At 43.8% G+C, this 27324-nt stretch overlaps 1 protein-coding gene and 1 long non-coding RNA gene across 4 annotated transcripts in view; one reads left to right on the top strand and one right to left on the bottom strand.

The window, feature by feature from the left end:
* The window catches only part of LOC132209481 (ral guanine nucleotide dissociation stimulator-like 1), a 60408-nt gene extending 57201 nt beyond the window's left edge, over window positions 1-3207 (bottom strand). Inside the window, exon 1 of the mRNA XM_059644526.1 lies at window positions 2456-3207. The gene's annotated coding sequence lies outside the window, so the exon portion shown is untranslated. The remainder of the gene's footprint in view (window positions 1-2455) is intronic.
* On the top strand, window positions 2795-26145 carry LOC132209482 (uncharacterized). 3 transcript variants are annotated; one of them, XR_009445558.1, is made up of 5 exons: window positions 2795-2998; window positions 6636-6677; window positions 12515-12615; window positions 18194-22708; window positions 25879-26145. It is a non-coding gene; the product is annotated as an uncharacterized LOC132209482 (long non-coding RNA). The 3 variants fall into 3 exon arrangements; XR_009445560.1 differs by having other exon boundaries at window positions 6636-6721; XR_009445559.1 differs by lacking the exon at window positions 2795-2998 and having other exon boundaries at window positions 6674-6789.
* The last annotated feature ends 1179 nt before the right edge of the window (window positions 26146-27324 follow it).

Here is a 27324-nt window from a genome sequence, read left to right as displayed (position 1 = left end):
CACTTTGGTGGCAAGAACAGGAAGGCAGATTACTATCTCAATGCAGTCAAGTTCGGTAAAAGGGAAGTACAACGAGATCTAGGTGTTCTTGTACATCAGTCAATGAAAGCAAGCATGCACGTACAGCAAGCAGTGAAGAAAGCTAATAGCATGCTGGCCTCATAACAAGAGGAATTGAGTACAGGAGCAAAGAGGACCTTCTGCAGCTGTACAGGGCCCTGGTGAGACCGCACCTGGAGTATTGTGTGCTGCTTTGGTCTCCAAATTTGAGGAAGGACATTCTGGCTATTCAGGGAGTGCAGCGTAGGTTCACGAGCTCAATTCCTGGAATGGCGTCCGGGACTATCATATGTTGAAAGATTGGAGCGACTGGGCTTGTATACACTTGAGTTTACAAGGATGAGAGGGGATCTGATTGAGGCGTATAAGATTATTAAGGGATTGGACACTCTGGAGGCAGGAAGCATGTTTCCGCTGATGGGTGAGTCCAGAACAGAAGACACAGTTTAAAAATAAGGGGTAGGCCATTTAGAGCAGAGTCGAGGAAAAACTTCTTCACCCAGAGAGCGATGGATATATGGAATGCACTGCCCCAGAAGGCAGTGGAGGCCAACTCTCTGGATACTTTCAAGAAAGAGATAGATAGAGCACTTAAAGATAGTGGAATCAAGGGTTATGAGAATAAGGCAGGAACAGGATACTGATTGTGGATGATCAGCCATGATCGTAATGAATGGTGGTGCTGGCTCGAAGGGTCGAACGGCCTACTCCAGCACCTATTGTCTATTCATTCACCATATCCAGATACATGAACGTTGGATCACTCTCCAAAGGTATCAGTAACTATTGCCAATCCTCAGTTACATCTGGAGAACTTGATGTTTGACCTTTCTGAACCAGTGCAGGTCATGTGGTGAAGTCGCACTTGCAATGATATTAGGTAACGAGTTCCCAAATGATCGTGAAGGATTAGTGATGTTTTCCAAAAGAACAATTTAAATGTTTTCACATTTTTGATTCAATCCAATGATCTGACATATTACACAAGGTTGTCACAAAACAATATTTGATACCAGGTACTTATTAGGACAAGTGACCCAAAACTGGCCAAAGAAGTAGGTTTCAAGGAATATCCTGAACAAACAAGGGGACTTTGAAAACCACGGATGTTTAGGGAGTAAATTCAAGAGCTTATGGCCTTAGGAACTGAAAACATGAAAAAGGTGGGAGTTAAAACCAGAAATCCACAGGAGGTTGGAAGTCAGGGAGAACAAATGTCTTGAAGGAAAAAGCAAAATGACAGTAGATGCTTGAAAGTTGTAACACAAGCAGAAATTGATGTAAAACTCAGCTTATCTGGCAGTGCTTGTGGAGAGAGAGAGCAGCATTACTGTTTTGTGTCCAGTGACCCTTCTTCAGATAAATCTCAGAGGGGTTTGCAGCTGGAGGGACTATCAAACGAAAGTGGTGTGATGCCAAAATTTCAAAATAAGGATATGAATTTCAAAACCTTGGTGCTTTGCCACTGAGAAAATGTTTATGTTAGTGAGCACAGAATGACAAAACTTGAAGATGTTAAAATCGGTGAGAATAAACACATGGGCAGCAGATTTTTGGATCAGTTCAAGATTTCAGGGAAGTAGTATTAAGAAGCCGGCCGGGAGTGTGTTTGGGGAGTTAAGTCGAGAGGTAGCAAAGGAATGGATGAGAGTTTCAGCAGCAGATGACCTGAGATGCTGTTGAGGTTGAAATTGTATGTGGTCTTTGTGATAATGAGTGTGGGGGTGAGTAATGTGGTTAGAAGCTCATCTTGGGGTGAAATATTGCACCCTGACTGTGACCAGTGTGTTACCTGCCAGTTACCTGGGGCAGGGATGGAGTCAGTGGCGAGGGAGTAGAATTTTGCTCCCAGCCTGGATTGACATTTTTCATTGTCTATTTAAATGTGATCTATACCCCTTTTCAAACAAGAACGGACTTGGCAGCAGAACTAATTGGTGAACCAACTGTCAGCTTTATTGAGACAAAGTGTGGAGTTTATCTGTTATGAAGTAAACTACAGTGACAAACTCAGACAGCTACTTAGAGTTGAATGTGGATTATACTGCTTAAGTCAATAACTAGGCAGTAGAGCAGTGAAACAACTTATTGGAGTTTCTGCAGCCACGGTCTTCAAACTTTTTCTTGTGTTGGGCTTTTATCTTCTGATTCTCGTTGCTTTCCATTGCACAGACCTTTCTTGAGAATCTCTTTTCTGCTTGTTCTTTTTTGATTAACCTCCCTCTCTGCCCAATCACAGTTCATATGAACAACACTCACCTCACTTCACCACGTGATGTTCTTCATATTCATAATTATTCCCTTTACATCTTACCTGAGGACTGCTAGACCTGTATTTATTACCCTTATTTCACCGCTATTTCTCTATTGGCTGACAGAGCGGTATCAAGAGTACCTTTAGCTTTGAGCTGCAGGAAGCCTTTTCAATCGCGACTTATTAAAAAATAACAAAAGAACTGGGATGTTGTCAATCAGGAACAAAAACAAAGTTGCTGGAAAAGCTCAGCAGGTCTGGCAGCATCTGTGAAGGTAAAAAGACAGATCCGGTTTTCAGTCTCATTCGTCTCAAAATGCAACATTGCGACGACGTTCATTTGCTTCCAACAATAACACAAAGCACTGCGCATGCTCCAGCTCACGGTGAAGTCTGGCTGATTGATGTCAGTGCGCGACCAATAGGAGCACAGGTGTGCCGTGCATGACCGGACGGATATCGCCCAATCGGAATGAAGGGAGGGCGGGATCAGTGAAAACCACGTGATCATCCACGAGTGCGGTGCAGAGTCGCTGAGATAACCGGAACTGCAGATGCTGGAGAATCCGAGATAACACGGTGTGCAGCTGGATGTGCACAGCAGGTCAAGCAGCATCAGAGGAGCAGGAAAGCTGACGTTTCGGGCCTAGATCCTTCGCTGAGACCAAGATTTGTGCAATTGAGGTAAGAGCAGGCCACAGTAAAGAAAGCAAAACGGTAGAAAGCTGGAGGGAAGTGATATTCGTATGGGTTTGGAAGTTTTACAAACAGTTAGTGCACGTCGGAAAACACACCCATTTGAAACTCCCAGACTCACGTTTGCAGAAAACAAATCAACGCCTCAGATGGCGATCGGCCCGTGTGACCGTCACCATCTTTATTGGGGGCAGTGATCCGCGGGGCGCATGCGCGACAGCTTTGAAACTTTAAAAGGGCCGGGGGTGAAGCTGGAGGAACACAACAGGACAGGCAGCATCAGAGAAACAGGAAAACTGACGTATTCGGGCCCACACCCTTCAGAAATGGGGGAGGGGAAGGGGATGCTGAAACAAACAGGGAGAGAGTGGGAGACAAGTGGAGAGGAGACAGACAAGTTAAAGAGGTGGGGATGGAGCAGGTAAAGGTGAGTGTAGGTGGGGAGGGGATGGGTCAGTCTATGGAGGACCAACAAGTCAAAGGGGTGGGATGAGGTTAGCAAGTAGGAAATGGGGGTGTGGCTTGAGATGGGAGGAGGGGATAGGTGAGAGGAAGAGTAGGTTAGGGAGGTGGGGATGAGCAATTGTTTATTGCGAACTGAGTGTAGGTGTTCTGTAAAGTGGTCCCCAAGCCTCTGCTTGGTTTCCCTGATATAGAGGAGGCCAGAACGGGTGCAGCGGTGCAGTATACCACATTAGCACCTGCATACCCCATACAGATGGCCTCAAAGCCCTACGCTATTTCCTGTCCTGCAGGTCTGACCAGTTCCCCTCCACTGACCCCATTATGTGCTTCGGTGAACTCGTCCCACTGCCTACAGACAAAGGGGGTGGCCATGGGTACCTGCATGGGCCCAAGCTTTGCCTGTCTCTTTGTTGGAACAATCCCTCTTCCGTACCTCTTCCTCCAGTACATGGATGACTGTATCGGCGCTGCCTCGTGCTCCTATGAGGAGCTCGAACAGTTTGCCCACTTCACCAACACCTTCCACCCCAACCTTAAGTTCACCTGGACCATCTCTAACCACCTCTCTCACCTTCCTGGTCCTCTATTTCCATCTTGGGGAACATTCTCAAAACCGATATATATTTCAAGCTCACTGACTCCCACAGCTACCTAGAATACACCTCCTCCCACCTGTCAAGTTTGTTTTCGGAGACCCTCACGGACGTGCTGCAATAACAAGACACTGACCTGTTTAGAAAAACACAAATCATTTTCTTACCAAGCAAGTACAAGCTGTGAAGAATCACTGTACTCAACCCGGCACACAGTGCAAAGTCTCACAAGGAGTTCTCCCCGGACAGTCCCTGCTTTTTATACTTTACAAAAGACATGATACAGAAAACGATTTCACAACCTCCAATGACATGATACATAAAACAATTACTACAACAGACAAAAACAGGATACCAAGCAATTATTACATGGACAACATAAAAGACCAGGATATAGTATCGATTGCTTGTGAAGTCGCTGCTCATGGCAGGAGGTGATTTTGAGTTGTTGTCCGGGACAGATTGTGATTTCAAGTTGCCAGTGTGTCTGGCTAGGACAAAGTCAGTGCCCTGGCCCCTTAGTCAGCGACAGAAGTTACATGCTTTAGAGGTTTCACACCTTTACAAAATTTCCCCACCTAACCCTATTTGATACAGATTGATTCTAATTTCAGTTCAGTCAGGAAACGTAAGACAGTGTCTGCATGCCGATGTGTGAGAAGATGAGTTACAAAAGCTTTACACTGAATTCCTAGCTGGGCAGGAAGCTTCAGGGCAGTGTCTGCATACCGATGTGAGTAGATAAAAGACTTTACTTCTATAAGTCAAAGTCTCTGTATAGGAATCAAATGCAGATGAAAGACTCTGATTTCTATACTTCTTTAAATTAATGGGATGTTATCACATTAACATCTCACACCCACCCACCGTCCTGCAAAAGTGCCATCTCCTATTCCCAATTGCTTCACCTCTGCCGCATCTGCTCCCAGGATTCCACTCCCGTACATCTATGATGTCCTTGTTTTTCAAGGACCGCAACTCCACTCCCCACCTCCCCACCGGAGTGGTCAAGAACACCCTTGACCGTGTCTCCTGCATTTTTCTACAACTCCTCCCTCGCACCCTATCCCTGCAATAACAACTGAAAAAGAATCCCCCTCATCCTCACATACCACTCCACCAATCTCCGGATCGAACACGTCATCCTCTGACACTTCCGCCATCAGCAATCCGACCTCACCATCAAAGACATTTTTCCCTCCCCACCCTTGCTTGCCTGCCGGAGAGACCAGTCTCTCCGTGACTCCCTTGTCCGCTCCACGCTGCCCTCCAACCCCACTACTCCCAGCACCTTCCCCTGCAACCAAAGGAAGTGCTACACTTGCCTCCACACCTCCTCCCTCTTCTCTTTTTCCCCCCCCCCATCCCAGGCCCCAAGAAGACTTTCTACATCGAGCAGATGTTCACCTGCACATCTGCCAATGTGGTATACTGCATCCCCTGTACCCGTTGTGGCCTCCTCTACATTGCGGAAACCAAGCGGAGGCTTGGGGACTGCTTTGCAGAACACCTACGCTCAGTTCGCAAGAAACAACTGCACCTCCCAGTTGCGAACCATTTCAACTCCCCATCCCATTCCTCAGATGACATGTCCATCCTGGGCCACCTGCAGTGCCACAATGATGCCACCCAAGGGTTGCAGGAATAGCAACACATATTCTGCCTGGGAACCCTGCAGCCCAATGGTGTCCATGTGGATTTCAGAAGCCTCAAAATCTCCCCTCCCCCAACTGCCTCCCAAAACTAGCCCAGCTTGTCCCTGCCTCCCTAACCTGTTCTTCCTCTCTCCTATCGCCTCCTCCCACCTCAAGCTGCACCCCTATTTCCTGCTTACTAACTTCATCCCACCCCCTTGACCTGTCTGTCCTCCCTGGACTGACCTATCACCTCCCTACCTCCCCACCTCTCCTCATCTTTACCTGCTCCATGCCCGCCTCTTTAACTTGTCTGTCTCCTCTCCAAATATCTTTTCTCTCCATCTTTGATCTGTCTCCCCCCTCTCCCTATTTCGTTCAGAATCCTCTTCCCCTCCCCCATTTCTGAAGTGGTGTCCAGGCCCAAAACGTCAGCTTTCCTGCTCCGAAGATGCTCCTTGGCCTGCTGTGTTCATCCAGCTCCACACCTTGTTATCTTGGATTCTCCAGCATCTGCAGTTCCTATTATCTCTTATCCAAGAGAAATGTTTGTTTCTTATGGATTTTTTTTCCCAGACTGTTGGATCATAGCAGCTCACACTGCTCTTGCTCACTTCTGTGCTCCCTGATCACCTTTGTCGGTGTCTAATCTCTTCAGTCTCTAATGATGGATAGATTTGATCTCTGTAGTATTTTACTGTAATTTCCTTGTACCTTTTTTGTAAATAAATTTTCCACTGCTGCCCACCCCCTGACCATGTGCTGCTCTCTTACCAGATTAATTTTTGAATGGTATCTTTCACAGTCAGGAAATATTTTCCCAGAAAGAGAGTGTATTTTTCTTCCATTTCAGACCACCAAATTCTACAGCGTTTTTATCTGTCATTCATTTTGCACTTCTGCAACATTTACTGTGTGTTTCTCCTTCCACAGATACCAGCGATCGTTGCCAAAGCCCTGTTCCCTGTGGAGAAGGTGATGTTTAACTTTCGTGTGCTGCTTCAGTTTGTATGATAAAGGTGCTCTCACAATGCTCCATTTGAGAAGTTACAGATCATTCATCTAGCGATACTGAAGAGCTAATGGTGTATGTCCAAATCAACAAACTATTTGTATTTTTATCATGTTTTATAATTTCACAAAAATATTATCAACAAACTTTTGACGTAAGGCCATATTAGGTCAGGTGACCAAAAAGTTACCATATCTACAGGTTTTCCTGACTCTCTCAAGGAAAGCAAACCTAAGAGGTTTATCAGGGGAATTCCAGATCACGTTTTCTGGCAACTGTAGAAACAGCCTCCAATAGTGAAGGGATGATTAAACACATTGTTGGAGTCTGGAACTAAATGAGTTATCGAACTCTTGAAGGTTGTGTGTGCAGGGAGATAGGGCTCGTCACAGCCAGGAATTAAATCACGGGTGAGAATTTTAAATTAGTATCAGAGATAATGGGAACTGCAGATGCTGGAGATTCCAAGATAATAAAATGTGAGGCTGGATGAACACAGCAGGCCAAGCAGCATCTCAGGAGCACAAAAGCTCACAGCAGGCCAAGCAGCATCTCAGGAGCACAAAAGCTCACAGCAGGCCAAGCAGCATCTCAGGAGCACAAAAGCTCACAGCAGGCCAAGCAGCATCTCAGGAGCACAAAAGCTCACAGCAGGCCAAGCAGCATCTCAGGAGCACAAAAGCTCACAGCAGGCCAAGCAGCATCTCAGGAGCACAAAAGCTCACAGCAGGCCAAGCAGCATCTCAGGAGCACAAAAGCTCACAGCAGGCCAAGCAGCATCTCAGGAGCACAAAAGCTCACAGCAGGCCAAGCAGCATCTCAGGAGCACAAAAGCTCACAGCAGGCCAAGCAGCATCTCAGGAGCACAAAAGCTCACAGCAGGCCAAGCAGCATCTCAGGAGCACAAAAGCTCACAGCAGGCCAAGCAGCATCTCAGGAGCACAAAAGCTCACAGCAGGCCAAGCAGCATCTCAGGAGCACAAAAGCTCACAGCAGGCCAAGCAGCATCTCAGGAGCACAAAAGCTCACAGCAGGCCAAGCAGCATCTCAGGAGCACAAAAGCTTCACAGCAGGCCAATGTGCTCCTGAGATGCTGCTTGGCCTGCTGTGTTCATCCAGCCTCACATTTTATTATCTGAGAATTTTAAATTGTTGCTTATAAACAGGAGCCTTTGTGGGTCAGGGAGCACAGCAGTGATGGGTGAACAGGTCTTGGTACAAATGTACTTGTGTGCAGCAGAACTTTAGGTATTCTTGAGGTTACAGGGACATTGAATGTGGGAGGCCGACTGGCAGTGAGTTTGGATAGTTAAGCCTAGAGGTAACACAGGAATAGATGAGAGGTTCAGCAGATGAGCTGAAACTAAGGTGTCACTGTCAGTCATTGTCACTGAAGTGGAAGTACGTGGTTTTTGTGCAGGGCTCTGCTGTTTACCCTCACCTCACCTCAGGAATTCAGCTGTTTGTGAATTTGCGGATCAAGTCTGTAATAAGATCAGGAACTGAGTGCCCACCATGGCCCATGCTGGGTGTCACTGAGCAGGTTACTGCTGAGTAAGTGCTGTTTAATACTGCTGTTGACAACACCTTCCAGTACTTTACTGATGATAGAGAGTAGATTGCTTGAGGGGAAATTGGTCGGGTTGGATTTTCAATGTTTTTGTGCTGAACAGACCTGGGCAGTTTTCCAAATTGTTAGGAGATGCCAGCGCCGTAGCAGGACTGAAATAGTTTGGCTTGGATGCTAGCAAGCTCTAGAGCACTAGTCATCGCTACTATTGTCAGAGTGTTGCCAGGGCCCATAACCTTTGCACTGTTCATTCATTTCTTTAATATTATGTGAAATGAATCAAATTGGATGAAAACTCACATCTCTGATGTTGGGGACCTCTGGAGAAGGCTGAGATGGATCATCCAGTTGGCACTTCTGGCTGAAGATTGCTGCAGACTTGTCTTTTGCAAGGAGAGGTTGGGCTCCTGTGTCGGGTAAAGATGGGGATTTTTGGCATTCTTCCTCCAGTGAGTTGTTTAATTGTCCATCACTGTTCACGACTGGGTGTGGTAGAACTGCAGAGCTTGCATCTGATCTATTGGTTATGGGGTGGCTTAGCTCTAACTCTTGCTGCTTATGCTATTTTGCATGCAGATAGTCCTGTTTGGTGGTTTTACCAGGTTGGCACCTTATTTTTAGGTATGCCTGGTGCTGCCCTTGGCATGCCCTCCAATACTCTCCGTTCAAGCAGTGTTGGTCCCCTGGATCAATGGCAATGGGTGTCTCTAGGATATGCTGGGCCATGAGGTTACAGATTGTGCTGGAGAAGGTCTGCTACTGTTGCAGTCTCTCTCAAAGCCTCATAGATATCTGGTTTTGAGCTCCTGTGTCTGTTCCAAGTCTGTCCCTTTTAGCCGAAGTTAGTGCCACCCAATGCAATGGGGGGTATTCTCAAGTTTAAGATGAGGCTTTGTCTCCACAGGACTGTGCGGTGGTTGCTGTTAACAATCCTGTCATGGACAGATGCCTCTGCAGCTGGGAAATTGGTGATGATGAGATCAGCTATATTTTCCCCCTTTGGTGCGTCAGCACCTGCTGCAGTCCCAGCCAAGCAGCTTTGTCCTTCAGGACCCGACCAGCCTGATTGGTAATCCTCCTGCAAACTACTCCTGATGTGGACATTGAGTACATTTAGTGCTATTCACACTCGCAGTGCTTCCTCCAAGTGCTGTTCAACATGATGGAGTTTTTTGTTTCTTAAAATTCACTCTTGGGATGTGGAAATCGCTGGCTGGACCAGCGTTTATTACCTGGAAGGCAGTTAAGAGTCAAGCACATCACTATGGGTTTGGAGTCACATGTCATCCAGACCAGGTAAGGATGGCACATTTCCGGAAAGGGCATAAGTGAACCAGATGGGTCTTTCCTGATAATTGGCAATGGTTTCATGGTCATCATGAGAATCTTAGTTCCAGATCATTATTTAATTCATGTTTCACCATCTGCCATGGCAGGATGCGAACCCAGGTCCCCAGAATGTTATCTGGGTCTCTGGATTAATAATCTAGCGATAATACTACTGCTGATTTATCAACCAAGGGAGGATGGTACATGGTAATCAGCAGGAGCCATGAGACTTCCAGGCGTCAGAGTCAATGTTGAGTACTCCCAGGTCAAATAATCTGGTCAGAATAGCACTGTGCTGTCACGTCTGCTGGGACAGGGCTTCACTAAGGACAATGATAGTGGTGTGTGTCATTGTTTGCCAGGTATGTTTCCATGAGTCTGACACTGTTCCTTGACTCGTCTTTGAAGCGGCTCTCCAAATTTTGCCACTAGCCCCCAGATATTATTAAGCAGGAGTTTGGGGGGCCGATAGGGCTGATTCTGCAGTTGTCTTTCCTAGTTCCCTGGTGGATGCCAAATGGGCCACCCAGCTTCATTCCTTTGTTGAAACTTTGCAGTGATTTGCAACTGAGTGGCTTGCTGAGGTTGGCAAATTTCTTTCCCCGAAGGACATTAGATTTTTTTTTCACTCTGTCATCAGCAATTGTTGCCATGGCAACCAGTTGATTCCTCCAGTTTTTTTTTATTGAATTCAAATTCCACCATCTGCTGAGATAGGATTTGAACCTGGACTTCTGTTGTACATTTTAACATTCTGGATAAAAGTTAGTCATCAGGTTTGTTCACTCATTTTTAAATATCACTAACACAGGCATTGTTTCTTTGCAAAACACTGTCCATCATCCTGTCTCCTCCATCCTCCGCTCCAACAGCAAGTGAAGGAGACACATGCAGTTTCTATGTCACTAAGATTGAGACAATCCAATCAGCTGCCTCTGCTGCTTCCCTCTCTTCCACAAGCCCACCAAACCAAATTGCTTAGCATGTTGCTCCTCGTTTTAGGCTTAAACTTGCATCTTTGTCCAGTTTCATGTCAAGCCTTATCAGAGCTCATCTTAACACTTTGCCCTATTCTCACTAAACTACAAATATTCCAACTCTTATTTCTCCTCCTCCTCCTCCTCCCTGCCTCTTCCCCCATGCCAATTCACAGATATTGTTACTTGTTCTGTCTGTTTCTCTTTTCCGGTTATGTCCTTCTCACCCATTCTGTTTAAAACCAATGTTCGACCTCACCGTCATTGGAAAATCCCACTCCATCTCTCTTTCCTGTCTGAAATCCATGTCGTAAATGTCCCTCCAGGATCTATCCTTGGCCCATGCTGTTTCTCACCAACATACTTCCAGGAGGTGAGATCTTCCACAAGCACTGTGTTAACTTTCACATGTATTCTACAATGTTCAGATCGAACTCGTCTCCATCACTTTGCTCCACTGTTACTCAGTTATAAAACTGCTTATCATGCTTCCACTACTTGATTAGTTGAAATTTCCTCCAATAACACTTTGTGATAGTAAAACACATTGCCTTCAGTTATTATTACAAATTATTTTTCCTTACTATTGTACTGAATCCATCCCTCTCATTGGGAACTGTCTGAGGCTGAACTGCACCCTTCTCAATAATGCTGTCATATCTGGTCTCAAGATGAACATCTTACCGTACATTTCAATCACAAATGCCAGAAATTTCAATCTCTAAAATGCTCCTTCTCTCCACCTCACTCCAGCTCATTCGCGACTGAAACCCCTTACCCATGTCTGTGTTGCCTTAAGCTTGACAATTCCAAAAGAGAACCCTCTCTTCTCTGCCTTATCGAGAATCTGCTCCCACGATGAGAAATATTTCCTCAGCATTTATCCTGTCAACTCCCTTGAGAATCCTCTATTTTTAATTAGAACATCTCTCATTCTTCAAAAAAATCTAGTTAGTATATTCCAGACCTGTTTCGTCTTAGCTTAAAACATAATCCCTCCAAACCAATGATCATCTTAGTTCATCTTCTTTGAAATGCCTCCAGTGAAGTTATATACTTGCTCAAATAAGTGGACCAAAAAAGCTGCTCACATTCTTCCAGATGTGGTCTTGCCAGCAAGTTGTACATTTGTCCTAAGACATGTATTCCAAACTCTTCTACTGCAAACACCTTGACATAAGGATAACATCCCATGACCCTTCCCGATTACCTGTTGCAACTGTATGCTCGCTTCATGCTTCCTGCACAATTATTCCTGAATCCCTTTTGTGTTGCAGTTTTCCACAGTTTTTACATTTTTAAATAACACTGTTCTTTGGTCATCTCCTCAAAAATTAGCAACTTCACGTTTTCCCAAATTATACTCCATTTGCCGACTTGTCGCCCATTTATCAATATCTCTCCATAAACTCTAACCCTCATGGAACTTGACTGTTATCCCTTTTTATGAGATCCTTCCTCATTCTTCTCATCTTTTTGTTGGGAGCACTGGGCAACATGACACATACGTAATTGCTGCCTTTTTAAGGGGTGTTTTTTCAAATGACTGGGAGAAGCTTACTGCCCATTTCTCAGAATCGAGACAACTTGTTCATCAAGTTGCATTGGGCCGGAAAAGCTGATGTCTCATTGTGGCAGTGCAGCAGCACAGAAGGAAAGAAAAGGAAGCAAATCCTGCTGCCTGCATCTCACTAAATCTTGGCCATTCTTTGCCTTGTGTCAAACACCTGTTGTTCTGTTCAGTGACATGAAGCCCCAATGTGGAAATTCCTAGAAACCCAAATAGAAATCCCTCGAATCAGCTGCTGACTCCCACAAGGAATAATGTGCAGCAGGAACAATGCACAGTTACCCTCGGCCAGGAGGAGGGGATGTTGTGGATTCCTACTCTGACAGTGATGGATTTTATGAATTTGTGTTACAGGATATTACAAGTGGACTTTCAGGTAGGAAGCTCAATAATTGTAACACCAAACTCTGACAGAATTACTCAATTCAATCAGGACCTGGATATTCGCATTGTGTGTGAGTATTGTGTTCCTGCTCATTCCCATTTGCCATGTAAAATTTCTTTCTTATTACCCCATTCTCTCAATAGATCTTTCCTACGACTTTTAATATATGTCCTGTAGCCCTTTTTTATGGCCAGTTGAGTGTACATTTTGCCGTCCTAATGTTTATCTTTTGTAAACACCTCCTATCAAAGGTCCCCTCAAAATCCTTTGTTACAAGGAGATCAATCTTAGTTTCCCCAAGCACCTGATTACCCAATGACAGTTTGTTTCCTGTGTGTAAGGCACTCATCCGGATTGTGTTGGAACATTTTCCACTTCCCTGCATGAGTACAGCCCCAACAATATTAAAGAAAGGTAACATCCTCCAGATGAAGCAGTGTCAGAGTGGTGTCCCATCCACCACATGCAACATTCCCCTCTACACCACCGAGGCACAGTGGCATCACTATGCCTAAGGTAAAGTCACCATTGTCCTACCTGACCATAGGGCTGGTTTAACCTGAAGATTACTGCACCCCAGGCGAGGAGAGAGATTGAGAGGAAGTCCATCTATTGTAGATGGATATTCTCAATATGTACCAGAAATGTCTAAGTCACACAAAATTATAATAAAAACAGCCCTAACCATGCAACTAAAAACCCTCTCCCTACAAACCATTCTGTTAAATCTCCTCTGCCTCCGATCAGGCACCCTCCCGTCTTTCACAGTGTGTGGGGGATCTTTGGTTTGCACAGACTCAGCTCGTCTCTTTTCCTGTCTGTAATGTCATCATGCTGTGACAATGGCACTGAACCTCACTGTCTGTGAGGGTGGTAGGCACAGAGATCCTCATAGCGTTTAAGATATATATAGATGCACACTTGTGATGCCAATGCAGAGTCTATGGGCCAAGTTCTGGAAAATTAGATTAGAATAGTTAGGTGGTGGTTTTTAACTGGCACAGGCTGGATGGGCCACAAAGACTTTTTCTGTGCTGTAGACCTCCGAGACTCTTCACATAGGAGGATACCCAGCAATATGTCAAGTCATTTCAGAATATGAGATATTAGAACAAATGACTCATGATTGGTCAGTATTTTCGGGAGAAAAGTGAGGTATAGACGTAATGCGGTTTACCTCGAAATTCAGGGGCCTGAAGCCCAGGAAATTGAAAGTACCGCCATCAAGTGGATGTATAAAAATAAGGATTGTATTAGAGGAAAGAAATATCATTCTTGTATCATCCATTTGTGAGGCTGGACGATATTAGAGACAGGAAGGGTTCTGAGACCGGAGAAGATTCCAAAAATAGGGAAAAGTGAGCTTGGATGAGATTACAGAAATGGGGAAGATTGTGAGGCTGGAGGAGACCTCAGACAAAGGGAGGTTTGTGAGGCTGAAGACAATTATAGAGCTAAAGAAGTTTGTGGGCTGGAGGAGATTAGAGATGAGGTGGTTTGTGAGACTGGAGGAATCTGAATAGATGGTGTGAGTTATGTGGCTAGTGGGGGATTCCAACGATAGGCAGGTAGTGAGGCTGGAGAGGGATTCCAGAGATGTGAAGCGTGTTGAGGCTCGATGGTAATGCCTGCAGTAATGCAGGTAGTGAGGCTCGAGGGCATGATCAGGTGGGTAGTGAAGTTTGAGGTATGATTCCTGCAATCGGGAGGGTAGTGAGGCTCCAGGGTGGATTATCATCATAACAACACAGTGGTGTACTTACAGCACATGGAGTGCAGCAGTCATAGAAAGTACCACTTTCTCCAAATCCAATAAAAATGGGCAATCAATATTAGTTTGTGCAGGAAAGACCACATCCCATAAGTCAATTAAAATTATGGTGGGTCTCTGGCTTGGAGAGAGCTAACAGAAGCCGAGATAATTCTCCATTGTAGCAATGTTTGGTAACCGTAGAATACAACATTCAGCTAATTGGCAAATAATGCAGGGTGAAAATGTGAAGATTGTTTGTTTGACTCAGCAAGTTCCCAGGATCTGGAACAGTCTGAATGGTAGCTGGATGCAGATTTAGCAGTTATTCTCAGAAGAGAGTTGGGATTTAACTTTTCAAGGAATGATGGACAAATAGCGGGGGAATTGGGTCAGATTTGCAGCACCTCCCAGAGTGAGAGTGAAGCCTTTGACCGGGTTCCACGTGGTAGACTAATGAGTAAAGTTAGATCACACGTGATTCAGGAAGAGCTCGCTTATTGGAAGCGGAATTGGCTTAGTTGTCGGAGAGAATGTGGTGTTGGGGATTTTTCAGAGTGGAGTTCTGTGACCAGTGTGTTCCACAGCAATCTGTGCAGGGGCCACTTTTGTTTCTCATTTATATTAATGATTTGGATGCGAATTTAAGGGACAAGATTAGTAAGTTTGCAGACGATACGAGAATTAGTGGTTAGTGAAGGTTATCTAAGATGACAGTGAGATCTTGATCAATTATGTCAATGGGTTGAGAAGTGGAGGATGAAGTTCAATTTGAATAAATGTGAGATATTGTATTTTGGTAAAATGAACAGGGTAGGACCAACAATTGATGGTTGCACCCAGGGTAGAGTTGTGAAACAGAGAAATGCTGAGATTCAGGTACATAATTCTTTGAAGTTTATGTAGACAAGTAGTCAGGGTGGTTAATATGTTGTTTAGCACACTTGCTTTCATTGCTCAGACCTCTGAGTCTCAGAGTTGGGATGTTATGTTGAGGTTGTATAGGACATTGAGGCTTCATTTGAGGTATTGTGTGCAGCTCTGGTTGCCCTGTTACAGGAAGGACATTATTATTGAACTGGAGACAGTTCAGAACAGACTTGCTGGGATGTTGCCAGGATTGGAGAGCTTGATTATCAAATAGACAGACAAAGCTAGGACTTTTCTCACTGGAGTATAATGGGTTAAGGAGTGACCTTAGAGGTTGATAAAATCATGAGGGCACAGATTATGCGAATAGCAAGGGTTTATTCCCAAGGTTGGGTGATTTCAAGACAAGGGGACATGTATGTAAGGTGAGAGGAGAAATACATATTTAAAAAGACATGGATTTTTTTATTTTTACGAACTTGTCCACGTGTGGAACAAACTCAGAGGAAGTGGCAGATACAGGTACAGTCACATTGTTTAAAAGACACTTGAATAGGGACATAGATAAGAGAGCTTTAGAGGAGTATATGCCAGATGCAGGCAGATGTGATCAGTTTACATATAAAACTTATACATTTCAAAATTCTAAATATGCATTAAATTGAAGTAAGGCCAACTTTGACATTATTGGGCAAGAACTTCCAAAAGATGATCGGGAGAGGTAATATGTAGGTCAAGGAATGCTTGGAAAGTGGGAGGCCCTCAAAACTAAAATAAGGAGAGCCAGGCACATGTTCCTGTTCACGTGAAGGGCAAGGCTGGTAAATGTAGGGGATACTGGCTGACTGGAGAAATTGAGGCTCTGGTCAAGAAAAAGAAGGCAGCACATGTTGGGTACTGACATCAGGATTTGGGTCAATCCTTCAAAGTATAGGGGCAGTAGGAGTATACTTGAGGGAAATCAGGACGGCAAAAAGGAGACATGAGCTATCTTTGGCAAATTGAGTTAAGGGGAATCCCAAGAGATTCTGAAACTTCATTTGGGACATAAAAACAACAAGGGAAAAAATAGGGGCCCCTTTAAAGATCAACAAGGCTGTCTGTGTGGAACTGCAGGCTGAGATAGTGAATGAGTATTCGCATTAGTATTTACTGCAGAGAAGGATATGGCAGTGAGAGAGCTTGGAATCATAAATAATGAGTCGTGAGAAGTGTCTATATTACAGAGATCTAGGTGCTGGATGTCTTAAAATGCATAAAGGTGGATAGGTTCCTGGCACCTGATCAGGTGTTACCCACAAACTCTGGGAGAAGCTGGGGAAGTAATTGCTGGCCCCTTGCTGAGGTATTTGTATCACTGACACTAGTGAAGTGCCAGAAGGCCGGGTGGCTAATGTGGTGCCATTCTTTAAGGAAAAGCCAGAGGACCATCGACCGTTGAGCCTGATGTCAGTGGTGGGTAAATTGCTGGAGGGGATTCTGAGGGACAGGATTTGCATGTGGTTAGAGAAGCAAAGACTGATTAGGGATGGTAGACATGGCTTTGTGAGTAGGAAATCTTGTCTCACTAACTTGATTGAGTTTTTTGAAGAAGTGACAAAGAAGATTGAAGAAGGCAAAGCAGTGGACACTGTCTATTATGGACTTCAGCAAGGCATTCACCAAAGCTCCACATGACAGACTGGTTAGCAAGATTAGATCAAATGGAACCCAGGGAGAGTTAGCTATTTGAAACAAAATTGGCTTGAAGGTAGGAAACAGGATCATGGTGGGGGGCGGGGAGCGGGTTCAGTCTGGAAGACTATGAACAGCAGTGTGCTGCAAGGATTGGTGCTGGGTCCACTGCTTTTTTTATCATTGATGCAAATCATGTGGAATGAATATTGGAGGAATGGTTAGTAAGTTTGCAGATGACACTAAAATTATTGTTGTTGTAGTAGACAGCAAAGGAGTTTACTTCCCAAGTACAATGGGAACGTAATCAATGGGTTGATGGGCCAAGGAGTGATAGAAATACACTTAGTTCAGATAAATGTGAGCGATTTGCATTATGGCAATGACAAATCAGGGCAGGACTTAAACAGTTACTGATGAGGCCCTCGGGGCTGTTATGCAACAGAGACTCCTTGGGGTGCAGGTGCACAGTTCCTTGAAGGTGGATTGCAGGTACAGAAGGTAGTGAAGATGATATTTGCTGTGCTGGCATTTATTGGTCAGTGCATTGAGTGTAGGAGTTGGGAGGTCATGTTATAGGCTGAACAAGACATTGATTATGCTGCTTTTGGAATATTGTGTTCAGTTCTGGTCTCCCTGCTATAGGAATGATGCTGTTAAACTTGGCAGGGTGCAGAAAAGATTTATAAGGATGTTGCAGGAGGTGGAAGTTTTGAGATGTAGGGAGAGGTTGAATATGCTGGGGCTATTTTACCTGGAGCATTGAAGGCTGAGGGGTGACCTTATAGAGGTTAATAAAATTATGGTGGGTGTAGGGTGAATGGCCAAGATTGTTTTCCCAGGTTAGGGAAGAACTAACCTGAATTAGAGACTAGAACTAATAACATTGGCTTAAGCTGAGAGGGAAAGTCTTTAAAAGGGAGCCAAAAGAACTGCAGATGCTGTAAATCTGAAAAGAAAACAAAGTTGCTGGAAAAGCTCAGCAGGTTTGGCAGCATCTGTGGAGGAGAGAAGAGTTTCGGGTTCTGAGGAAGGGTCACCGGTCCCGAAATGTTAACTTTTTTCCCCCTCCTCCACAGATGCCACCAGGCCTGCTGAGCTTTTCCAGCAAATTTCCTTTTTTTTAAAGGGAAAGTGGGTGGTGCCTGTGCAGAATGAGGTGCCAGAGGAAGCTGGTACAGTTACAACATTTAAAAGGTATGTGAATAGGAAGCGTGTAGCAGAATATAGGTCAAATGCTTGCAAATGGGATTAGATTAATTTGGGATATCTGGTCAGCGTGGACAACTGGGACCAAAGGGATTGTTTTGTGCTGTACAACGCTGATGAAGCATTTTTTTTGTTTTCATTTCAGATTTCCACAATTTTACTTCTGCACTGCTCTTACTCTTTCAGAGGGATTGAAAGGTGGAGTTACAGATCTATACAATGACTGTCCTTCCTCGCTGGCTCTCCCAATTCTCTCTTTTGGTAGTTTGATGCAAACACTGACTGGATCCCTTACCTGGAGGATATTTATGAATGAATTTGTTCTAATGGTGATCCAGCATATTCCCCAAGTGTTGCTGTACACATGTCCAGAGAATTTCTCAGTTTCACAATCTGTGTCCTTCTGGTTTCTTACTTACTTTCTCTTTGAAAGTATAGTCTGCAGTTGGAGAATTTAAACAGGCCCACATCCAGGTCTGACGGTCACTTTGTTTATCACAACCCAATTTTCTCAGGATTTTGAACATTGAAGGAAAAAGCAGCACTCACATTGGGGAGAAATGCACATGGTGTGTGTGTTGAAGAGTCTGTGAAGATTCATCTGAAATGTCCAAACACCAGTGCAGTGACACTGGGAGACAGTGTGGAAATGTGCAGATTGCAGGAAGGAATTTCTTCATCCATCCCAGCTAGAAACTGACCACCAGAGTCACACTGGAGAGAGACCATTGACCTGTTCTGCGTGAGGGAAAGGCTTTGCTGACTCGAATTCCCCGCTGATACACCAGCGAGTTCACTCTGGGGAGAGACCTTTCATGAGCTCTGTGTGGGAAGGGATTCATTGTCATCCAAACTGTTAACACACCAGCGAGTTCGCAGACAACCACAGTTGAAGAACATTGCTGTCACTCTCACTATCAAATAAACCATGGTGTTGGGCTGTTTGTACAGATGTTACCGATACCTGCTCAATTAAAGGTGCTGGTATTGTGAATAAAATGTCACACTAACAGTTGTGTAAGGTAGAGCTTGGAAATAGTCACGTTGTCACAACACATCGACACATTCACACTGACTAAAGCCTATCCACCTGCATGATATGTGAAAAGGGATTTCCTGGTACATTCCTGGTTCCTGGTTAACGACCAGCAAATTTCTGAATAAGTTGATTGGTTTGAATATAGCTAACAGTAGAATCAAAAATAGTATCAGTGATAATGGGAACTGCAGATGCTGGAGAATCCAAGATAACAAAAAGTGTGGAGCTGGATGAACATAGCAGGCCAAGCAGCATCTCAGGAGCACAAAAGCTGACTTTTCGGGCCTAGAGAAGGGTCAAGGCCTGAAACGTCAGCTTTTGTGCTCCTGAGATGCTGCTTGGCCTGCTGTGTTCATCCAGCTCCACACTTTGTTATAGTCGATTCAAAAACCATGTGTTTTGGGCTTGTTTCTGGAGATCATAGAATCCCTCCACTGTGGGAGCAGACCACTTAGCCCATCAAGTCCGCACTGACCTGACGAAGATTGTCTTACCCAGACACTGTCTGCGTGAGTTTCCTCCAGATGCTCTGGTTTCCTCCCACAGTCCAAAAATGTGCAAATTATGTAGATTCACTATGCTAAATTGCCCATAGTATCTTGTGTGCAAAATGCAGGGATAGGGTAGGGTGTGAGACTGGTTGGGATGCTCTTTGCAGGGTTGATATTGACTGAATGGCCATCTTCCACACTGTAGGAATTCTGTGATGATCTCGATGGCCCTTTATTTGTTAGATAGGTCTGCACACCTTTACAATGACAGATTCTGTTGCTCTCCCACAGACATTTGTTTATTGGAAACAATGTAATCTTTCAGTTTGTGGATAAAAATCAAAGGAATGTTTTAAATCCAAACATAGGATTGGGTTGAGTCATGTCCTATAATCCCTGATTTGCATTTTCCCCGTCGGCTATGAAACCTGGTGACCGCTGTGACTCTGCCTGGGAGCATTGCAGTCTCGTCAGCTCTTTACCTGGTGTCCATAGCAGTGATGGATCTCATGACGGAAACATAAACCAAAACATTGTGTGATTTCTAGTACATATTTTCTATTTAGTCTTCTGTCCATCACTTCCCTAGAGGCTGAGATACTGGTCTGGGGACCTAGGTGTGAATCCATCTGGAAATAAGAATGTGATGATGACTGTCAATCCATTGCCTTTGTTGGAAAAACCCATCTGTTCACCGATGGCCTACAGGGAAGGAAACTGCCATTCTTATCCAGTGATGTGATCATCCCATGAATGAATTTTTTTAAAAAATTAAAAACTCCTGCAAATACGTTAAACTGTCTTAATTTATTTGACAGCTGACAGTTCAAACTGCTTGATGGTCACTTTCTCTTTTGATCAAGTTGTGGCCATTTCATAGTTGAAACCATAGTTATTCTCGTACAAACAGTGCATGCTCTGACATGCCACTTATGAACCAGACATCCACGTTGACCATATCCTGATGCTGTGTACCACGAAAGCAAAATTCTTCACCATCTTATCTACTTGTGTTGCAATTTCAGAGAGCTATGGACTTGAACCTCCCAAACTCCCGAACACTTTTTGAGAATTTCATCAAACTGACCTCCAATGGCAGGAATGGACAGGGTCAGCTTGGATTGATGATCATAATTCAGGCTCAACAAATCTACTGGAGCATTTTGAAGATGTAACTGGTGACCATCTGCTGACTCGCCCTTGACTGACTGCTGGTAATAACAGTGATAAGCTGCATGGCTTATGCCTGCAGTAAACAGCCAGGCAAGACAGGAGCACTGTGAGACATTAGGTTCTAGTTGAGACATCAAAGTGCTAAAATGCCAGGGAAAGGCAGAGATATTGTGGCAGGCCCTAAGCAGAACATGCCTCAGGTGCTGAAAAGCATGTAGAGTTCTGACAGCAAGAATGTACTTTGTGGACAGGCAATTCTGCATCTTGATGTAACATTTTTATTTCACTCTGGCTCATTTTGCTAGATCTGCAAATATCTATTGGTCTGGCTAATTTGAGAATTGGCTTTCGGTGTAATGTGCTGATTCATTTCTGGAGAAACTCAGCAGGTCTAGATGCATCTTTGGAGACAGAGAAACAGAGTTAAGGCTTTAAGTCCAGCGAGGCCCTTCTTCAGAACTGAACAGGTTCAGAAAATGGCCTTTTTAATACCTTACCAGAGGTGGAGGAGGGCTAACAGAAAACAGAGGGTGTTGGGATGCGGTGCAAAATACAAATGGGCTTTTAATTGTGTTGAAAGAGAAGCAGATGTACAATGAGAGTAAATAAAGTTGTGAATGGGGGAGATGGGTTCCCTCCACTGAATGCAATGTTAACAAGACACAAACAAGACAAGGTCACATCGTCTGTGCCATATTGTGTTCATCATATCTCCAATAATAACCCTGAATGTGTTGAGCATATGTGAACAATCTTATATGTCTACACACATACGCTGATTAAACAGTGTATATAAAATCATTTCTCCTCCGTTCCGTTGCAACCTATCGTGTTTTTTTCACCTGTCAGTCGCCATTCCTTCAGCCAAATTTATTCTGTCTCTTTCTCTGCATTTTATTTTATTCCATCTATGAAGAAGAAATTGCCTAATGGGCGATATCATGTTAGTCCTGTCCAGTCTGCACAGCCACTGTCCCCTCTTCCTTACTGTTCCTTAATCACTCACATAGATATTGTCTCTGACCCTTTACTCCCAATAAGCAAAGCAATTGGAAATGTAATGTTTAGTTTTGGGCTCAGGCTAAAAAATTGGTCAGGAAAGGCTGTATAAACTGCAAAAAATTTGTTTGCAACTTTAGAAGCAAATTATTGAAAATATTGTGTTAAGGATAAAATGTTCATTTATTAGTGCAGTGAGAGGAAAGTTCAGCAAAACCCACATTTCCTGCCTTTCTCCAGGCAGTTGTGGCCAGAGATGTGTTTGGATTGGCAGTTGTTGTGGTGGAGGAGACTTCGGTGAAATAACAACCTCTCATTTGGCTCTGAGGAAAATGGTTACATACGTCATCACATGTGGATAACACAGCAGAATCATCGAGCCTGTGCAGAGAAAGTATCAACTTTCTCCTCTGTCTCTATCATTGTGAGATGAATTGGAGATGGGCATTGAGACCAATAGCAGGCAATGTCACCCAAACCAGGTATTGTTGTTACATTAAAAGTGTCAGAGTGAAAGGGGTTAACGGGAGCTGTTTGTTCAGTGACTCGAATTAATGTCAGTCTCCATGGATACTAACTGTGTCACTGGAGGGTTTCCCTCTTCTATTAATAAGGGGTTTCTCCCAATGCGTTATCCCACAGTATCTGTGGCTGTGGCATATTCAACACAATTGGGATCAGCAGCTCCAGAGATGTGGAGAGATCAGAATCTGTGACCAGCAGATTGGGATGTTCCAAATGATGGATCAGAATCTCAGAACCACAGCCGGGAATGTGACAACAATGTATAAGAAACTGAGAGGAATAGATTGGAATGTTCCAACAATGGACAGGGGTTTATCCTCTGGCCTTTACTATCTTTCTATCAATTGGTTACCATTAACATTGTGGATACAAGCTGTACTGATGGTTATTCAGGCGGGTTACTATCCCATCCTCGCTATTGTTGGTGTTCCCGGTAAGTCTCTCTATCTCTGCCCATTCATTTATTCTGTGACCAGCGACTCAATTTCTAAGCTCTGTATTTGGCAACGAAGGAAACTATTGTATTCACTTTCAGTGACAAACTCAACTCTTATTCCAGGGTTTTTTTCACCTTCACTTACAAACACCCGAGGAGGAAGAAAAGTGTTCATAACCACCATTGGCCCATTTTGTCCTGATCTGATTTATATCACAATATTCCCTTTATCACTAATAATATCCTCAGTTTTCACTTCCGCTTCAGTGCTGTTTCTGATTAAATCATAATCTGCTCCTTTCCAGTTGCAGCTCTCTTCTGGCCACACTTGCAGTTACTAATATTTTGATTGTATTCTTATTTTTATCTCTACCTCGACCTATGCCAGTTGCAAAGTGTGAAGCCAGTTTGATTCTAAAATGAGGAGGTTACAGCTTTGTGTCAGTGGTTTCAGCATAACCCGTCGATGGCCATCAAATGACAGTTCATTGAACTGTTTAGATTCTAGAACTTTCCAAGTAGCAGTGGTGCCATGTCCATTATCTCCTAAGTGCAGTGTTCCGATGTGTTCACTTGTTGACAGAGGCCGTGTCTCTTCACCCCAACCCCCACTGACCCACTGCTGAGTGGGATACATTACTCTGTCTCCACAGAATAAGATATAGGAAATCTTCCAGAAATTCTACAGGACTGTGACTGTGAAAATGAGAAACTGTGGGAGATTAGAATTAATAAAGCGGAACTGCTCAAAACTAATTGAACTGAAGTTTGGTACTTTGCTCTGGTATGTCCCAGAGATTACATGGAGGTGGGAATAGAGCTTGTGAAAGAGTTACAGGGTCAGACAGCTCTTCAGTCCAACCAGTCCATGTCAAACATAATCCCAAACTATCCCAGTCCCACCTGCCTGGGCTTGGCCCATATCTCTCCAACTGTTTCCTGTTCATGAACTTGTCCAAATGTCATTTAAAACTTGTAACTACGAGAAAGAATTATTGATTACCATTCAGAATTCTTCAGATTCAGGAATTGCCAGTTCCTGCAGAATGGAAGTAGCTGTTGTAACGCACATTAAAAAAAAACTGGAGTGAGAGGGAAATCAAAATAAAAATAAATTTTGGACAACTTGATATCTGTTATGAGAAAAATATGGAACCTTTTTTGAGGGCTGTAAAAACTAGACACTTGGGAAATCATGATATGACTTGGCAGAGTCAACTTCGATTCAGGAAAGGGAAGTTATCTTTGGTAAACCTGTGCAGTTTATGTTAATTGAAACATCCAAAAATTTCAGATGTGTGTCCAAATTATCCCCAGAAATGTCTTCCATTGCTACTCCACCATCTTCCCTAAGATTCTATTCCTAATAACTCCAGCCCGTTCCTTCCTCATGATGTTTTTTTAGTTTCATCACTCAGTTGTAATTGTGTCACATCCAAATGCAAACAATACATTTAAACTGAAAGAGGGAGCTTTGAGAGATAAAACATGGAGAAAGATTGGAGTATTCATTAACTTGATTTATGTCATGTATGTATGAGATAGAGAGAGAGAGAATATGGGTGATGAGATGTGAAAATAGAGAAAACTGCATTATCGACTGAAGTTGATGTACTTTCCAACTTGTTTTGGCAATTCCTGTGTGTTGTGATCCTTTGCCCAGTGCATGTACGACTGAATAATATGTATATAATAGTTGAAGTATCCACACATGAGAACCAGTGAGAGCGGTGTATTTGAATTTACAGAGTACTTTTGATATGGTTGCACACAGGTGAGTGAATAAAATTAGAGTTGAGAGGTAAGGTGGAATATACTACATGGATTGAGAATTGTTTAGTTGACGCAATACAGAGAGTGGAGCCCTTTTCCAGGCTGAATGCTGCTCGTTATGGGGTATCACATGAATCAGTGTTTGGACCACAGTAATTTAAAAGGCATACAAACTATTTGGATGTGGCCAGCAACAGCATACATCTCATTTTGTAATGATTAAATGATGTGAGGTTGGGAAGTGTTGTGGTCACAAAAGGGCCTGCATGTCCTTGATCATAGGTCACCAAAATTAGTACATGCAGCGCTATCAGTCATGTGGGAAGTAAATGGTATGTTGTCCTTCATTGTAAGATGATTCATGTACATGAATAAAACCATATGTCTGCACATGTACAGCCTTGATGAAAGACTATTTATGGGCACTGTGCATAGGCTTGATCCCTTTTGTAATGAAAGAACTCCTTGCCACAGACACGGTACAAATGGTCATCACCAGTCTAATCCCTGAGATGATGGTACCATGAGGAGCGAGTGAAGAAAGTGAGTGTTTAATATGTTGTGCTGTGAGAGAATCAGAGATTACTGCATTAAAATTACAAAGTTGGTGATGAACTCTTTTATCCACAAAAGAAATTGATAGGGTGAGAAATCCCATACGTGACCCATGTAAATACATGTGGATTTTACATATAAAATGACATAGAGCCCCACAGTGATTCAGAGAGAAGCACAGGCTCTGAATGAACTCTCCCCACATTAATCTGTGACCTTACACTGAACCCGATGTTGTTCACAATCCTGACAGCAGCCCAAATACCCTCTTTGTGACATTAGCCAGACCAACCAGATTCTGATCTCCATAGAGAACGGAAGCATGTATTTTCAGAGGATGCCACTTGTGATTTTGCACAAAACATTAGTCTTCCCACCACACTACTGTAAAACTGCATTAAAGTACTGCATGTGTACCATGAACAATGGAGGCATGTTGACCAGCGTGAAGCAGACTATCTGTACAGCCTAGCTCCATTTGCTTGTCATGTTACCTAAGTCTGTTTACATGTAAGTGACTGTAGGGTCTCAATGGCCTTCTCCTTTTCATATGTAGGGACGCAAGGGGCTGTACAGCAGGGCCAAATGCTGAATTGATCCACCCTGGGCTCCTGAGGAACAGTTCGATGTGTTCATGTGACATTGCTGTAACTGTAAGATATTATTTTATTTTGGTTTCTTTTAAGAGAAGGATTGAACGAGAGGCACAAAGCTGTCTAGTTAAGACCATTGAGTAAACAGTCTTGAGAGGGTTCGGGTTTTTTTTAAATGCAGCCTGAATGAGTGCGACGAGCTCTCACAGATCAGAATTTCTGAGTTTTGCTTTTCTGTTGCATCAGAAGCTATTGGTGTCTCAATGGAGTTGGAAGCTTCAGTGAATGTCTCCTGACTGCAGAATTTTCTTTGGATGATTATTTTCTCCTCCTGAATTGGAGAACCGCATGTGAGAACCTTCTCTGAATTTTATTTCTGACCAAAGTGTCTGTTTATGGGCTGCTACTATGCTGGAACAGTTAATTAGTAATATTTGCTATAGCTATTATACTATAAGTTTATCCACCAGAGCGAGGTTATTCTAAATTCCTTTTTTTTGGTTCTACTTTGACTACAGTGTTTAAATAAATTGTGTTTTGTTTAACATCTGTCAACTATTTCATTAATGTATCTCTGAATAAATGTCAACACAAAGGCAGCACAGACCTCTAGGGAAGAGAATTCCCACTCCAAATGCCCTTTTCAAATTTCTTCTCATCTACCTGATGGAATCAGAAAGTCACACAACGCAGAAACAGATTATTTGCCCCCACTGACTTGATATGTAATCTGATCTATTCCCATTTGCCAATATTTGGTCCATATCCCCCTCAACTTTTCCTATTCTTGTACCAATCCAGATACTTTTTTAGCTGTGTAATTGCACACACCTTCACCACTTCTGACAGCACTTTCTGATCACACACCTCTCTCTGCGTGAAAATGTTGCCCGAAGTTTCCTTCTAAGTCGCTCCCCTCTCACCTTCAACATCAGCACTTTACTTTTGGCCTCCCCTCTCCTGGGAAACCGACCTTGGCTATTCAGGCTATTCATGCCCCTCATGATCTTATAAACATCTGTCATGTCACCCCTCAGCCTCCACACTCCGGGGAAAACACTTCAAATTGTTCAGCCTCTCCCTACAGTTCAGACCCTCCTGTCCTTGAACATCCTTGTAAATCTGTTTTTTTCTGCACCTCTCAAGGTTAACAACATCTTTCCTTTAGCAGAGCCAACCGATGTGTGCGCAGTATTCTTAAAGTGGCCTCATCAATGTCCTGTACAGAAGCAACATGCCATCCCAACCCCTATACCCAATGCTCTGACTGATTAGGGCAACCATGACAAATGTGAGACATTTTTCCATCCCCATCCCTGTCTGCTTTCCGGAGAGACCACTCTCTCTGTGACTCCCTTGTTTGCTCCACACTGCCCTCCAACCCCACAACACCCAGCACCTTCCCCTTAAACAGCAGGAAATGCTACACTTGCCCCCACACCTCCTCCCTCACCCCTATCCGAGGCCCCAGGATGACTTTCCATACTAAGCAGAGGTTCACCTGCACATGTGCCAATGTGGTATACTGCATCCACTGTACCCGGTGTGGCTTCCTCTACATTGGGGAAACCAAGCGGAGGCTTGGGGACCGCTTTGCAGAACACCTCCAATCGGTTTGCAACAAACAACTGCACCTCCCACTCGCGAACCATTTCCACTCCCCCTCCCATTCTTTAGATGACATGTCCATCA

The sequence above is a fragment of the Stegostoma tigrinum genome, unplaced genomic scaffold, assembly GCF_030684315.1.
Source record: "Stegostoma tigrinum isolate sSteTig4 unplaced genomic scaffold, sSteTig4.hap1 scaffold_99, whole genome shotgun sequence".
Taxonomy (NCBI): domain Eukaryota; kingdom Metazoa; phylum Chordata; class Chondrichthyes; order Orectolobiformes; family Stegostomatidae; genus Stegostoma; species Stegostoma tigrinum.
This window is presented reverse-complemented; position numbering and strand designations above follow the sequence as displayed.